This window comes from Pristiophorus japonicus, chromosome 20 (assembly GCF_044704955.1).
Source record: "Pristiophorus japonicus isolate sPriJap1 chromosome 20, sPriJap1.hap1, whole genome shotgun sequence".
Lineage (NCBI taxonomy): Eukaryota > Metazoa > Chordata > Chondrichthyes > Pristiophoridae > Pristiophorus > Pristiophorus japonicus.
This window is the reverse complement of record NC_091996.1, coordinates 82,900,388-82,908,228: the sequence shown is the minus strand read 5'-3', so window position 1 is coordinate 82,908,228 and position 7,841 is coordinate 82,900,388.

The window sequence follows — 7,841 nt, the reverse complement described above, 5'->3', positions numbered from 1 at the left end:
CCACAGCACTAGCACCCCCCACCCCTCGAGAATATTGGCACCAGCTCTGTTGTCCAGCTTGTACATATCCCCCAGAAACGGTGCCAATACCTCAGGAACATAAAGCCCTCCCTCCTGCACCTTTGAGCCCAGCCACGCATTCATCTGTCCTATCCTACTCTTTCTGTACTAAGTAGGATGTGATCTGAAGATTACCACCTCTAACGTCCTGCTTTTTAATCTCGCTCCTAGTTCCCTAAAATTTGCCTGCAGGACCTCATCCCTCTTTCTACCTATATCATTGGTGCCAATATGAACCAGTAACTGTGGAAGTTGACGCTCTCCCCCCAGAATTCCCTGCTGCTGCTCGGTGACATTCTTGACCCTGGTACTCATCATCATCATAGGCAGCCCTTCCACTCTTAGAATGAGTCCTTCGGTGGCTGAACAGTCCAATACGAGAGTCACAGTCCCTGCCACAGATGGGACAGATAGTGGTTGAGGGTAAAGATGGGTGGGACAGGTTTGCTGCGCGCGCTTGTTTTTTGCATGCACTTGGCGATGAGACGCGAGGTGCTCAGCGCACTCCTGGATGCACCTCCTCCCCTCAGGGCACTTCCTGGCCAGGGACTCCCAGGTGTTGGTGGGGAAGCTGCATTTTATCAGGGAGGCTTTGAGGGTGTCCTTATACCATTTCCTCTGCCCTCCTTTGAAATGAAGGAGCTCCGAGTAGAGCGCCTGCTTTGGGAGTCTCGTGTCTGGCATGCGGACAAAGTCGCCCGCCCAGCGGTGCTGACCAAGCGTGGTCAGTCCCTCAATGCTGGGGATGTTGGCCTGGTCGAGGACACTAACATTGGTACGTCTGACCTCCCAGGGGATTTGTAGGATCTTGTGGAGGAATCATTGGTGGGATTTCTCCAGCGACTTGAGTTGTCTACTGTACATGGTCCATGGCTCTGAGCCAGACAGGAGGGCGGGTATTACTACAGCCCTGTAGACCATGCACTTGGTGGTAGTTTTGAGGGCCTGGTCTTCGAACACTCTTTTCCTGAGGCGGCGGAAGGCCGCACTGGCGCACTGGAAGCGGTGTTGAATCTCCTCATCAATGTCTGCTTTTGTTGATAAGAGGCTCCCAAGGTATGGGAAATGGTCTACGTTGTCCAGGGCCACGCCATGGATCGTGATGACTGATGGGCAGTGCTGTGCCGCGAGGACAGGTTGGTGGAAGACCTTTGTCTTATGGATGTTTAGAATAAGGCTCATGTTTTCATATGCCTCAGTAAATACGTTGACTATATCCTGGAGTTCAGCTTCTGGATGTGTGCAGACATAGGTGTCGTCCGCATACTGTAGCTCAAAGACAGAGGTTGGGGTGGTCTTGGACCTGGCCTGGAGGTGGTGAAGGTTAAACAGCTTCCCACTGGTTCTGTAGTTTAGTTCCACTCCAGCGCGGAGCTTGTTGACTGTGAGGTGGAGCATGGCAGCGAGGGAGATTGAGAAGAGGGTTGGAGCAATGACACAGCCCTGTTTGACCCCAGTCTGGGCGTGGATTGGGTCTGTAATGGATCCGTTGGTAAGGATCACAGCTTGCATGTCGACGTGGAGCAGGTGAAGGAAGTTGGCGAACTTTTGGTGGGGCATCCAAAATGGAGGAGGATGCTGCATGGAACCTCGCGTTTGACAGTGTGAAAGGCCTTTGGAAGGTTGAAGAAGGCCATGTATATGGGATGGCGCTGTTCCCTGCATTTTTCCTGCAGCTGTTGCGCCTCAAAGATCATGTCCTTTGTGACCTGTAGGTGATGAAATGCGCACTGTGACTCCGGGAGGAGCTCCTCGGCCACAGGAAGAAGAGGGTTGAGGAGAACTCAATCGATAACTTTCCCAGTGGCTGATAGTAGGGAGATTCCTCGGTAGTTACCGCAGTAGCACTTGTCCCCTTTTTTAAAGATGGTCATAGTCACTGCATCACTGAGATCTCCCGGCATGCTCTCCTCCCTCCAGATGAGAGAGATGAGGTCATGGTGTCCACGCCAACAGTGCCTCTCCGCCATACTTTAGCGCCTCAGCAGGGATTCCATCTGCTCCCTTAGCCTTGTTGTTCTTGAGCTGTCTTATGGCTTTTTCTACCTTGTGCAACGTTGGAGTTTCATTGAGGTAGTGGCGGGTCGCATACTGCAGGATGGAGTCGAGAAAACTTGAGTCAAAGGTAGAGTCTCAATATCATGGCACCATGGAGGTAACATACCATCCTGGAGTGACATCTGTGGCCGCAGCAACAGCTGTCTGCTCCCCTGACTATCAAATCCCCTACTGCTATTGCTCCTCCATTCTTCTTCCTCCCCCCTTTGATGCTGAGCCATGCATGGTGCCACGGACCTGGCTCGGACTGCCCTCCCCAGAGGAAACATCGCTCCCACCAGTACCCAGAACAGAATACTGGTTGGAGAGTGAGATGCACTTAGGGTACTCCTGCACTACCTGCATGGTTCTCCTCTTCTGTCTTGTGGTCCCAGAGAAGGAGGGCAAGTTTCTTTCCCTATTGGACATTTGTACACCAGTAGGGTATTTGCAACAATCCAACAGTTCCATAGTCAATTTACTGCCACCCGATATTTACAGAATCAAACAGCACAGAACGAAGCCATTGGGAGCATTATGCCTCAGCTGGGTGTTTGAAAGTGTTATCAAATAAGCCCCACTCCTCTGCTTCTTCCCCATAGCTCTGGAAATATTTCATTTGCAAGTATATATATCACCTTCCCTTTTTGAATGTTAATATTGAATCTGTTTCCATCACATTTTCAGGCAGTATTTTCTAGATCATAACAACCTGCTGCATAAAAAGATCACCTCGTTTCCACTCGTTCTTTTACTAATTGCCATAAATCTGTGCCCTTTGGATACTGAGTGTTCTGCCCATGGAACAATTCATCATTTTGTATGCTATAAAAATACCCTCTAATATTTAAAGCCTTCTTTAAAGAACTATGTCTACTGTAAGGAGAACAATTCCAGATTATCTGGTCCCTCCATATCTCTGAGACCCCTCGTTATTGGTTTCATCCTGGTTAATCTCTTCTGCACCCGCTCCACTACCTTAACATCCTTCCTCATGTGTGGTGCGCAGTATTGGGCACAGTATTATAGCCGAGACATAACCAGTGTTTTAGAACGATATAGCCGAACTACCTTACTTTTCTAATCTATGCTTTTATTTAAAAAGCCTTCTTTAATTGCTTATTCAACTGGTCATGTCACCATCATAGATATGTGTATCTGGACTTCCAAATGAAGTGTGCCTTTCAGAGGCCCACTCTAGTGACATAGTGTTGCAGCCAGGGCAAATTGTTTAGGAAAATATGAATTGGTCCTGCTATTAAATACAGAATGTCAAATTGTAGCCAAGCTTTGCACACGAGCTGAGCAAAAACAATTTCAGGATGTAGCCTAGATGCACTGGGCTACCTGAGTATTCTTAGACTAACAGACAGTAATGGCAACTGCAGTTCAAGATGAACATACATCTATATAGATAAGAGCTCTACCATAGTCAAGAAATACAGACCATGGAGCAATACCATTTCTAGCCCGCTAGACAGGCGCAACTTGGAGATGCCAAAAACGTGCTGTGGAAACATTCTCAAAGGTCATGAGTTTATGTTCTGGTCTTGCGGTTAAGCTCGATGCACTTTTGAAATGTCACGGAGAGTCTGTGGTTAGTTCCTTGGAACTAGCGACGCATACGGACAACAGTTTTTGTCTTTAAAAGCTGGGTGAAATCTCCAACGGACAGACGTTGTTTGGACTTCCATCCAAACTGCCACTCTTCCTTGGACAAGGTATTCTCAAATAAACATATTTTGATTCTTTAGCAGACTTGTGTTGAGTCTTTATTTTGGTTCCACATCAATTGGCGATGAGGATGGGATCCATTGGGAGATGGACAGACGACTGTCGACAGACCATCTCAGAGTAAGTTTAACGTACCACTCCAAAATTAGATGAACTCTGTGACGAGACTGTCGGCCAACCACGGATTCCGAACGGTGAAAGTCTGCGAAATAACAAACATTGTCAGCGCGTGAGTGTGATGTTAGTTTAAAATCATCGATTTAGTTTAAGTCATTGATAAGAACTATGTTGCACAGAAAGTGTGTCGGTAGAATAAGGCTTAAAGACGATTTAACATAGAGGTTGGATTAAACTACTGATTGGAGAGATATGAAGTTACCGGACAGGTGACATAGATCGTCAGACCATATAATGGCATCGGGCAAAGGATTAGACTGGAGGTTGGAGAACTCCATTACTAAGTTCTACGCAGATGACCGGAAGTGGTTAATCGACAAAATGTTAAAAGGTGAGTGGGATCCGTCACAAGAACCAGCCGAAAAAAAGATTTGTTGGGAAAAAGAGAAAAATAAGAGAGCCAAGAAAGCCGGTATAATTATAGTGCGACAGTTTTTACATATTAAATGACAAGATGAAACCCAAAATTGAGGAATTAGGGAAATTAAGGGAAGAAGTAAAGAAACTAAGAGAAGTTAATTGTTATGTCCTGAATAATGAATCTGACCAGATACTGTAAGCTCAAAGTAACGTGTGACCGTAGTCCTTTATTGCAGGTCTCCATAATGCCTCTCCAGCCTGTGAGGCCTCCTTATGTACAGGTGCTCCCAAGGGATTGTGGGATCCCTTGGTACTTCAGTGGCTGAGCCCTCTGGTGGTTAAACATGGTATTTACAGGTTTACATATATAACAACGCTCCCCCCCCGCTCCCAAAGTCAATCGTAACTATTCACAATGTGAGTCGATCTGGGGCCTTCCTTTCCCTGGTTGATCATCTCGGTGCAAATGCTGGTTTTGGTGAGTCATTTGTTGAGCCCTCGCTGGGCTGCTGCGCAGCTGGCCTTGCTGGGCTGCTGGGCGTGGTGAGTCTTGCTGGGCTGCTGCGGGTGATGGGGGTTCTGCTTCGTGGTCAACCACTGGGTTGGTTGACACTTATGTATGTGTGGGAGGGTCAAAAAAGATAGAATCTATTGTGGGTTGTTCTGGGTAGTCTGTAAATCTGAGTTTTGTTTGGTCCAAGTATTCCCTGCAGGTGAGCCCATTTGAAAGTTTGACCTGAAGCACCCTACTCCCCTCTTTGGCCACGACAGTGCTGGGCAGCGGATTGGGACCTTGTCCATAGTTTCACACATATACAAGATCATTAATCTCGATTTTGCATGACACATTTGCGCGAACATGATATGTATTCTGTTGAAGCCGTCTGCTCTCTACCTGTTTGTGCAGATCAGGGTGGACGAACAAGAGCCTTGTCTTAAGTGCCCTTTTCATGAGCAGTTCAGCGGGGGGAACCCCAGTGAGCGAGTGGGGTCTTGTGTGGTAACTACGCAGGACTCAGGATAGGTGAGTCTGCAGTGAGCCTTCAGTTACCCTCTTCAAGCTCTGCTTGATTGTTTGCATTGCTCGCTCTGCCTGACCATTGGACGCTGGTTTGAATGGACAGAAGTGACATATTTGATCCCATTGCGGGTCATGAACTCTTTGAACTCGGCACTGGTGAAGCACGGTCCATTGTCACTCACAAGGACAGCAGGCAGGCCATGCATGGCAAACATGGCCCGTAGGCTTTCAATGGTGGCAGCGGATGTGCTTGCCGACATTATCTCACGTTCAATCCATTTGGAGTAGCCACAACCGCAAGGAACATTTTTCCCAAGAATGGGCCTTCATAGTCAACAATGACCCTGGACCACGGTTTGGAGGGCCAGGACCATAAACTTAGTGGCGCCTCCATGGGTGCATTGCTTAACTGAGAACATGTGTTACATTTGTGCACACAGGACTCTAAGTCTCCATCGATACCGGGCCACCACACGTGGGATCTGGCTATCACTTTCATCATTACAATGCCTGACTGGGTAATGTGGAGGTCACTAATTAAAGTGACCCTGCCCTTTTTTGGCACCACTACCCAATTATCCCATAGGAGGCAGTCTGCCTGTATGGACATTTCATCTCTGTGCCGCTGGTACGGCTTTATTTCTTCCTGCATCTCTAATGGGACATTGGACCAATTCCCATGGAGCACACAGTTTTTTTACTAGGGACAGTAAGGGGTCCTGGCTCGTCCAAATTCTAATCTGTTGGGTAGTAACAGGTGATTGCTCACTCTTGAATGCTTCCATTGCCATAATTAGATCTGCGGGCTGTGCCATTTCCACCCCTGTGGTAGGCAATGGCAGCCTACTGAGAGCATCGGCACAGTTTTCTGTGCCTGGCCTGTGGCGGATGGCATACTTGTATGCGGACAACGTGAGTGCCCATCTCTGGATGCGGGCATGCATTCGTATTTATATCCTTACTTTCAGAAAAGAGGGATATAAGTGGTTTATGGTTGGTTTCCAATTCAAATTTGAGCCAAAACAGATATTGACGCATTTTCTTCACTCCATAAACACATGCTAACGCTTCTTTTTCGATCATGCTGTAGGCCCTCTCAGACTTCTGGATGCATAAGCAACTGGTTGCAATTTCCCAAATTCATTAGCTTGTTGCAATAAACACCTGACCCGTAGTATGATGATGTATCACATGCTAATACGTTTACATGGATCATACATCACAAGCAATTTGTTTGAGCATAACAGTTTCCTAGCTTTCTCAAAGGCATTTTCTTGGATTTTACCCCATACCCATTCATCTCCTTTATGCAGTAAAGAGTGCAGTGATTCTAACAGTGTGCTAAGACCCGGTAAGAAGTTACCAAAGTAGTTCAGGAGTCCTAGAAACGACCGCAGCTCCATCACATTCTGCGGCCTCTGTGCGTTCTTGATTGCCTCCATCTTTGAATCGGTGGGTCTGATTCCTTCCGCAGCGATTCTTCTCCCCAGGAATTCCACTTCAGGCACCAGGAAAATGCACTTCGAGCATTTTAACCTGAGCCCCACACGATTGAGCCAACTAAAAACCACCTCCAGTTTCGTCAGGTGCGCGACCTGTAACCAAGGTGTTGTCCTGGAAGATCACGGTGTGCGGGACCGACTTCAACAAGCTTTCCATGTTCCTCTGGAATATCGCTGTGGCTAATCGAAATCTAAATGCTGTGAATGAAGAGATCTTTGTGCGTGTTGATGCAGGTGAGGCCCTTCGATGATTCCTCCAGCTCCTGCGTCACATAGCCGAGATCAAGTTGAGCTTCGTGACAGTCTTTCCTCCTGCCAGTGTCACAAATAGGTCGTCTGCCTTTGGTAGTGGGTATTGATCCTGCAGGGAGAAACGATTGGTAGTTACTTTGTAATCACCACAGATTCTGACGGTGCCATCTTCCTTGAGGACTGGAACAATCGGACTGGCCCACTTGTTGAATTCGGTCGGCAAAATGATGCTCTCTCGTTGCAGCCGGTCCAGCTCGATCTCCATCCTCTCTCTCATCATGTACGGTACTGCTCTCACCTTGTGATGGCTGGGGGCCATGCCCCCAGAATCAAATGGATCTGCTTTTTGCTCCTTGGAACTTCCAGATGCCCGGTTCGAACAGCGAGGAGATCTTGTTTAAGACCTGGGCACATGAAGTGTCGTCGACGGACGAGAGGGCTCGGACGCCGTCCCAGTTCCAGTGTATCTTTCCCAACCAGCTCCTGCTGAACAGCGTGGGGCCATTGCCCGCTACCACTCAGAGTGGTAATTTGTGCACCGCTCCAGTGAAGGACACCTTTACAGTAGCACTGCCGATTACGGGAGTCAGTCACTTTGTGTATGTTCTCAGTTCAATGCGAATGGGAGTCAGGACTGGCCTTGAGCCCTTGCTGCACCACAGTTTATCGAAAGTCTTTTTCTCATTATGGACTGGCTT